Source organism: Calidris pugnax, unplaced genomic scaffold (assembly GCF_001431845.1).
Source record: "Calidris pugnax isolate Ruff unplaced genomic scaffold, ASM143184v1 scaffold24, whole genome shotgun sequence".
Classification (NCBI taxonomy): Eukaryota; Metazoa; Chordata; class Aves; order Charadriiformes; family Scolopacidae; genus Calidris; species Calidris pugnax.
The window spans coordinates 3,895,336-3,904,027 of NW_015090922.1; positions in this window are offsets into that span (position 1 = coordinate 3,895,336).

Genomic DNA, 8,692 nt, shown 5'->3' on the forward strand with positions numbered 1-8,692 from the left:
TGCTGGCTTTGAGGTTGGTAGAAGATTTGGTCCATCCTGAATAACAGTCTTCCCCAGTTTGTACTGTCCTGCTCACGCCACAGGAACACACTGGAGAGCTGTGCACTCTTTATCCTGAGCTCTTTGAAATGAGAATCACTTGAGGGCAACCTCTCCCGGGCTAGTCTAGGAAAGCTTATTATCACTGATTTACAAGCCTTTAGAGATCAAAATGGGCCAAACCAACATTTCCTCCCCTCTCCTTTAAAACCACAACAGAGGGTCTGTCTGCTTTTGAAGGCTAAAATTCTTTCCATAGTGATTTTATTCTTTTGCACTTCTACTGACAAATAATTTACTAATTTTTCCCTATGGTTTCAAGACAGCTTGTGATTAATGAGTTGTTGGTTTGTTTGTTGTTTTTTTAAAAATCGTTAATTTTTTTCTTTGTATGGCAGCATCCATACTGGCTTCAGCTGAGCTCTGGCAGTAACAGAACTAATTCTTAGGCCATACTGCAACACGTGTGTATGCTGAAGACAAAAGAAAGGCTTTTCATGTCCGGAGGGAAATGAGGACAGCCCCTGACAAGCACCAGAACTTCATAACATGCGCTGCTTCAATGGCCTTGCAGTGGTGTCATATTCCCTCTATTTTCAGAGCGTGTCCCCTTCTTTCTTATTAGGTTAGGTGTTCACCTACAGAAAGTAACCTGCTGTTTCATAGTTTAGTTTATTAATAGAAAGATTGTGAAAGTGCATAAAAGCAGGTTACCGGGCTGATAGGATTGCTGGGTTGTAGTGCTTGTAAAGTAGATTACTTCTCTCAACTGCCAATGGAAATGTGTTTCCCACAGAGCTGGATACTCACACAAGGGTTTCTAGGGACATGTAGTGTGACAGATGCTAGCACTGGCCAACAGCAAGGAGGATATGAGGGCTCAGCACAGACCTCTCTGCTGCTTGCTGCTTGGTTCTTGCTGTGCAAGTCCCTTCACCTGGGTGCCCTGGATGCAGTGGAAGCTCTTGCTCTTTGTGAATCTCCTTGGCCTGAAAATCCTGCCCTCTTAAAACATAAGCATTACTGATGATGCAATCTGAGCATAAAAAAGTGTTAGTCAGACAAATACTGACTTTCTGAACTGTAGGGGTCCCACTGAAAAAATCAATAAAAGCATAGAAATCAGTGTAAAAGAAGACACAATGAGGGAGCTCTTTTGAGTTAGGGAAGGAATCCTTCTCTGTTTTGGTGGCAACCTGCATATACATTCTCAGTTTGCTGTTTCTTTAGCTTACTGGACTTGTCAAGCCCCTGCCAGATGAGTTATTACACTTTCTGAGACAGCAGTGGCACTCCTTCACTGTGTGTAAGAGTCAGGCTGGGATTCATGTTACCATCACTTCTGTCTGTACTGTACTGGGGCAGAAAATAATTTCACACAGCTAGAGCTTCTTCTGTGAGCCAATTCAGGGAAGAACCTTGATTATTAGCTGAGCTCAACAACACACCCGCTCTCGGTAGCGTATGCAGTGGTTGCAGATGGTATAACACAAGACAGGGATCTTGACTAGACCTGCAAGTAAAAATCAGACCTCGGGGCTGTCAGAAACTGTATAACTGTCTGCTCTAAATGAAAGGCATCGTTCTTTGTTGCCTTGTGTAATGCAACCATAAAGACAGGCATATAACTATGTATCCTAAGGGGAAGGTGATAGAAGAAGCATATGGCACGTGTTGGTTGTGTTGCTTGGTGAGAGGAAGAACCTGCAGGTAATAGGAAACTATATATATTGGAAGGCTAGGATTCAGGCTTCAGGCTATAGTAAGTGGCTGAACTTCATAATTTAGTTTAAAATGTATCCTGGATCAGAATGGCAGCCCTGTGGTTCAATTATAAACCTGTGTATGCTGTACACTGTGCTAAGCCACATATCCACAACGTGTGTATGAACAAACTACCTTCTGGCTTCTTGTCCAATTTTTCTGCAGAATCAAAGAGTTCTTTCTGGCACCCTCAGCCATTTTTTTCCCCCTCCTAACCACATCAAGAACATTCCTAGCATTTTCCCTAGGAGGTTACAATCATTTCAATCATAACTTGAATAAAAAATGTTGGCATTTGTCAACACGTTTATAAACTCTTCACCTGGAATCTCTCTTTTCTTGCTAATGAAAAACACCTGACTGCAGAAAAAGCATTAGTTGACATAAAAGTGCTGGCAATACAGCATACAAACAACAGATTTGATCTTGAGAACTATGCCCTTACCATGATTTTACTACTTTGGCTTTTGTACACTAAATAGTTAAACACAGTTGGCTACATGAGGTTGCCTCTTCTGCTGGAGAGATGCAAGGACACAGGGTGTGAAGGGGATTGCCAACATTCTCCCTTCCTCTGTGGGAATAAAAGAGAAGGAGCAGTGAATTAAAAGGGAAAAGAATGAACTGGAAGGAAAAAAAGAAGATGAAGATGTGTGGAAGTTGCCCCAACACAAAGTGGGAGATACTGGCTTTCATTTGGAGAATGCCATTCCACATCAGTTGAGAAAAGGAAGCTTCTGATAAATTTGTTCTCTATTCCAAGAAATACAAACATATTAAACCAGGCACTGATAATGGTGATGTCAGTGCATATAATTTTGTTACCCTGTTCTATCATCCTAAGAGCAACTGCTGAAAGTAGTTGCCGAGGTTTGTTTTTTTTTTTTAAACAGAACCAGCTTTGGAGAGATTTTAATACATTTCCAGTACCAAATGCCAAAGATATGTTGCGCTTCTTCATGTAAATACACAGATCACACCTCAGAGAAGTCTGCATTAAGCCCTTTTGCTAATTGCTAGTTGCTAATTGATCAGCTGTGACACCTTCATTTCTGAAGAAGCACAATTGGAATCCTTGGGCTGGAGACTTGTTATTGCAGCAACGTTCAGACGAGATGTTAATGGAGAGGTACAGAGATTTTTTACTAACTCAGAATAGCAGCTGCACCAGGAAAGTTTCATAAACTTTCTTCAACCACAAAAAAATTTCAGGTTGAGACTGAAGCCAGTGAAGAGATTTAGGCCTATCACCAAAGCTAACAGCTGGAAAACCTCAGATACAGTCAGTTTCTAATGCATTGGTGAGATATGATAAGGCAGGAGGAACTCGGGAGGAGTTATCTGCTGTTATTTAAACTAAAAACACAGGAAAAATCCGGGCAGCAGAATGTGATTTGGGACAATAACTGCTTCCTGAGCTGTGTGCTGTGTGCACTCCTGCCCGTGACGACCTGACCTGCACTTCCTGAATGGGTAAGCACACAAGAAGGGCTGCAGAAGTGAAGTCATGTTCCAAAAGGATTTGTGGTAGCAAGCACAAGTTTATGTGCCCATCTAATCCCACCCAAAGTGAACTGCACTTCAGAGGTAACCTCTGAGCGGTGGAAAAGTGTCAGATTGTCCAGCACTCATGATCGCACAGGGAAATGTGAAAGGGGCTTTAAATACAGCACTGGGTCTGTTAGGGAGGTTTGCAATGCCAGTGAACCATGAGTTTTGCAGTGCAGAACATGCCCAGCCCAGTCCCATTCCCTCACCTTCCTTCCTGCACGGAATAAAAACCAACCACAACATCAATCGGTCCACCTGTAGCAGGCAACACATAACCCAAACACCTGCATGCCAGGCACAGCTGGATCTTTGCTACTATTGACCCAGCACAGTGCGAACTGCGTACTGATTGTTTGATCAAGGTGGTTTGGGAGAAGGGAGCATTGGAGAATTAATTGCAGCAAAATTAAGAAGCTGTGTTTTCCCTGGCTGCCTTCATTTCCCTCCTCTCTTTAAAGCTCTCCTTACTTTTTAACAACACTTGCTTTGGGCACGTGCTTGTGGTGAACCTGGGGAATTTGTTGTGTTTGTTAAAAGAAGACATGTGTGCCTGCCAGCCAGATTTTCTTCTGCTAGAGTAAAATCAGATGCATAGTACATCTCTTCTAGATTAAGAAGAGTCTTTGGAGCATGATTAAGAGTAACAGAAATATATTCCCACTCAGGTAAACAAGTCATACAAAGTGACATCTGAGGGAACTGGAGAAAGGCAACAGAGCAGTGAAGTTCTGCAAGGGAAATGGATCCTTCAGTGGAGCTTCAGAGGTGAGAATGTGGGTGAAAAAGTAGCTAGACACAGGAAAACACAGAAAATCAGTGAAATGGAATGTGACTATCAGTGCAGTAAAGATAAGGATGAAAAGAGTGATAGGCCATAGTTGAGGGATTCGGATGGACGGAAAATGACAATAACAAAGAGAGAAAGAAAAGTACATAGAGACGTGTAAAGTAAACCCTATAATGTCATGGCTTGAAAAGGATATTCTGAGGAAGCAGTTGGACTAAACAACTGGGGTCCCTTCTGACTTAAATGGTTCCATGGAAGATCCATTAGTGGATTATTATTGTTATATTTGTGTTTTGATAACACTTGGAAGCTTCATGGCATTGAACACCACTGTTGCAGGGTGCAGCACATGCAAATATGCTTATGCTCTACACAGAACATGCTCCTATGAAATTCTTCTTACCTCTTGTTTTATACCTCTACTTTGTCTCACTAAATTTGAAGGACATTAATATCTTTGGCTGTGTATGATACTGTTGTCAAGTAAACAGAGAATGACGAAAATAGTAGAAAGTGTGTTCCTAAACCAGTAAGCAAAGTAATCAACTTTCGTTTGAGTAAGAAACTCAGTGGACGACCTTGATGGGGTTCTATTTCTTCTGCAGTAGAAAAACGTGCAGTAAACTCTTAATTTCCTTAGTCTTATTGAGAGATTTCTTTGGTTGGACAGGACAAAGTGATTTGCATTGATTCTGTAGTTTCACATTTGCATACATCTCTCTGGCATGTGGATATGTGGAATGTGAACCTTTGCCTGTGGAAAACCCAGGCTCCTGATCCTCTTTTTCAGTCTTCTCTCTATAGTTTTCCTAACTTATAACGGGGTGGCTACTGAACCGGTGTAAGAGGTCATGTCTTTGTTCAGGGCACTGAACATAGATAATACCTTGCAGCTTGAGCTCCTAACTTTCCATGCTTGGAAGCTCTTCTTAACAGCTAATGGTTAGCAGCATCTTTGCAGATTCAGGAGTAACAAAAGTCCTATTCCCAAGTACTTCAGCTCACAGTTGAACTACATTGTAATTTTACGTCTGCTTTTCTGGTCTGTTTTGAGTGGTGCCTATGACTGTTCTTTCCTAGAAAGAAAAATCACAGAACTCCTATGGGAAAAGGCTCAGGCTTCTTGAAATACATTTGGGAGCTTTGAAATGCTTAAGACTTCAGCATTCCCAAAGATTAATAGCTTTTTCAGTGGTTTTCAACCTACTTCCAAGGCAACAGGGATTGAATCATCTAGAAAGTGACCAGCCAAAAAATCTACAGCATGGTGGAAAGGTCCCTAAAATATCTGGTGTTGAGAGTAGTTCTTTGGCTTTTCTGTCATCAGGTAAATATGGTTCTTGTTATAATAATCTCCTCCTACTCTGATATTAGGTGGCTGCTTTTCACATGGGATGTACCAGCTCACCTCGTTTCGAATCTCAAGGTACTTGGTGATCTGTTTAGATCCCCTATTGCAGTATTAGTGTATATAATACTTTAAAACAAGCTGCATAAAAGTTTCTAGATTCCATGTGTGTGAAAAGAAAAAAGCTTCAAAATGTGGCTCGGGTATTCCTGAGAGGTTCAGAAACCAACAGGCAAAGAAAAAGAATCACACGCCTTTGTATGTGGCCACATAATTTCTAAGTTAAACACACATGAAGTTTCCCTTCTCTTTCCTCTTGCTCTCTGCAGATCACTTCACGCTTAGGTGGTGTACCTTTTTGGTTATTTGCCTTTCCAACACACATCAGTCACAAGAATTCTGGAGGTTCCTGTTGGAGAAATAAGAACTACCAAACATGTTGTTGCTGTTGCTTATCACCTGAAAAGGACAAAGAGAAATTGTTCTGTCTTCATTTGGACATTATACAATGTGGACTGAATGCTTTTTTCTTCCAATTACCAAAAGTACTGAAATACTACTTTCTGAGAGCTGAAGGAAAAAATACTTCCCTTGGAAACACCCATCTGTCTAAATCTCGAAGCCATTCTCATTGCATCCAGTTCTGGAGGAATATTTTTAGCTGTTGAATTTAGCCCTTCAGAATGTCTTGTGTCTTCTAGGACAGAGCTCAATAAATTACTCTCTTCACAACCAACCAAAGTGTAGTTCGCTGGTTCAGACCTCTTGCAGGGTTCAGAAGTTCGGAGCACAAAAGCCCATCTTAGTGTCCATCTTTCCATACGCAACCAGCAATGGTTTCAATTGATGGGGTCTAAGCCATGAATACTCATAAGGGTCCATGCCGGTGCTGCTCTCTGCAGCCACTTTAGAGCAGAGGAGCTGATGTTTGAGCAAAGAAACCGATGTTTATGTTTGTTGCATATCTGACACCTCTGTTTGGGCTCAGGCAGAAGCCAGTCCCAAAGGGAGCATGTATGCTTACACACGGCCCCCCCCAGCCTGCCCCCGTGTGCACACACATGCACCAGGGGCATCCAAGCTTGTGAACATTTTTCTCTGCTGCCTTAATTAAATCAGCATTGTTTATTATGTGGGTCTGTTTTCTTTCTTTCAACACCTCTGTTTTTAGGTTATAATTCCTTTATATCTTCATTGTTTTTCAGTAATCGGACAAAGTGTTTCCCAACTTAACTTTTTAGCAAATGGCAGGAATCCCAGCAGCCATGTCATGGGGCCAGGATTTCAGTATTTCCAGAGCCACACATTTGTCCAGGATATTTATGTCAGATTTAGCTTGGTTACTAGAAGTAAAATTTTAAGAGTGGAAAAAAAAATTATTTTATTTTTTTTTAAGTGTAGATTAAGTGTAGATTGAGTTCTTATAAATCTGGGAGTAGTACCTCAGCAGCTATGGGGGTGACTCTGCAGCCAGGGCTGCAGCCAAGGCTGTGACAGCAGAACCTCAGCTACAAACGGTGGGTCTCTCCATGGCATGGGGGCTTCTCGTACACGACAGTAGCAGTTGCATGTCAAATCCCTCTCTGTAAAATTCCTGGTATAGGAACAATAGTGACGCTCCTGAGAGAGGCCCCCCCAAACCTTCCCTCACACCTACCTACCCAGGCTGTCATCTGGCTCTCACACTGCTGTGGCTTCAGGCACCTGTATAGTGCCTGGGTAGGCAAAAGAAAGTTTCTTGGGTTTATTTTTGAGCCCAAGGGAAAACCAAATCAAAACCTTGTAATAATCTTTTTGCATCACTTTATTTGCAGATGGGCAAAGAGTTTGTAGAAATGAATGGCTTCCTACTAGATTTGCAACTGATGCTCTACAACTAATTGGTAAGCAGGCTCCTATGTGTCTTTGCAGGTAACAGGCGTGGAAGATAATGTGTGAATCCTCCAAGTTTTTGACAACCCTTGCTGCTCACTAACACTAACAGGACTAGAAATCAGCTTCATAGGATGAGGCCCAAAAAGTTTCCAGTGCAGCCATCTTAGCAGCATCTGTAAGTATATATGCAGTATGCGTGTGCATTCAAGTCCTTGCTCCCTCTTTGTTGTTCTGCCAAAACTCATCCTTTGTACAAAACCAGATGTACTTTGCTGATGTTTCTTACAAGCCTCTATAATCCCTGTACATTTGGATGATTCTCAGCGAAACTGTACCTGCAAGACTACATACAATTTTACATTATTTACTTTTATACTTGTTAAGATCACCTACCATGACAATTAAAAACACTTCTGCCTTGCCAAGATGGAGCTCTGGGTGCATTCACAGTCAAACTGCAAAACACAGCCTGAATTAAATGTAATTTTTGTATGTGGAGTTCTTGCAGGATCAGCCTTTAGGTGGACATCCAGCTTTGCACATACAGTTTTCTATGCAGTAAATGTATTTGCGAAGTTCGTTATATCCTTTTTATCAAGGATAAATATTGCTGAAATCCATGTATTCCTGTTTGCAACATAATGATCAGCCATGAAGAAGTGACGGTTTCACTCACAAAATGAAATCACAAGGATAAGGTTTTAAAAGCTTATCCCATTTATTAGATATGCCCTTTGATCCCTTGTGCTCAGCTTTGACAAAATCTGTATTATTGGCATATCTCTGTGTAGGGACATTATTTGTAGTAATAATATCTAAAACATTCAAAACCTCAGCTGTTGTAAACTTGCAAAGTAGAACTGGCATGAAGAATGGGCCATGGAAATAAAGGGGGAAGTAAGTAGCTTGAGAGACTGAGCTTAGTCCTACTTCTACCTTTCCTCCTACCTTGACCAATTTCCTTGAGGAGAACAGTTTTATTTCTGGACTCTACTTTACTTATCTGCTAAAGACAATGAGATTTGCTTTACAGGGGCGTTGTGAGGCTTAGTGAACATTCACTGGAAGCCCTCCACTTCAAAAATGTTGAATGGGGACATGAACTGTTTGCCATAGAGATTAAGACAAAACAGTCCTACTCCCTTGCTGTCTCCCTTTATGTTCCTGCTCATCTTTTATTCTGGTTCAGGCTCCGCAGGAAGCCAAGTGTACTAGTTAAGACAGAAGAAAACTAACATAATAAATAAAGCAAACAACATCTCCTGGATTTCTGAGTTGAAATGGCTTACTGCTCAGTTAAAATATAGCAGCTAAGGCAACAGAAGGGA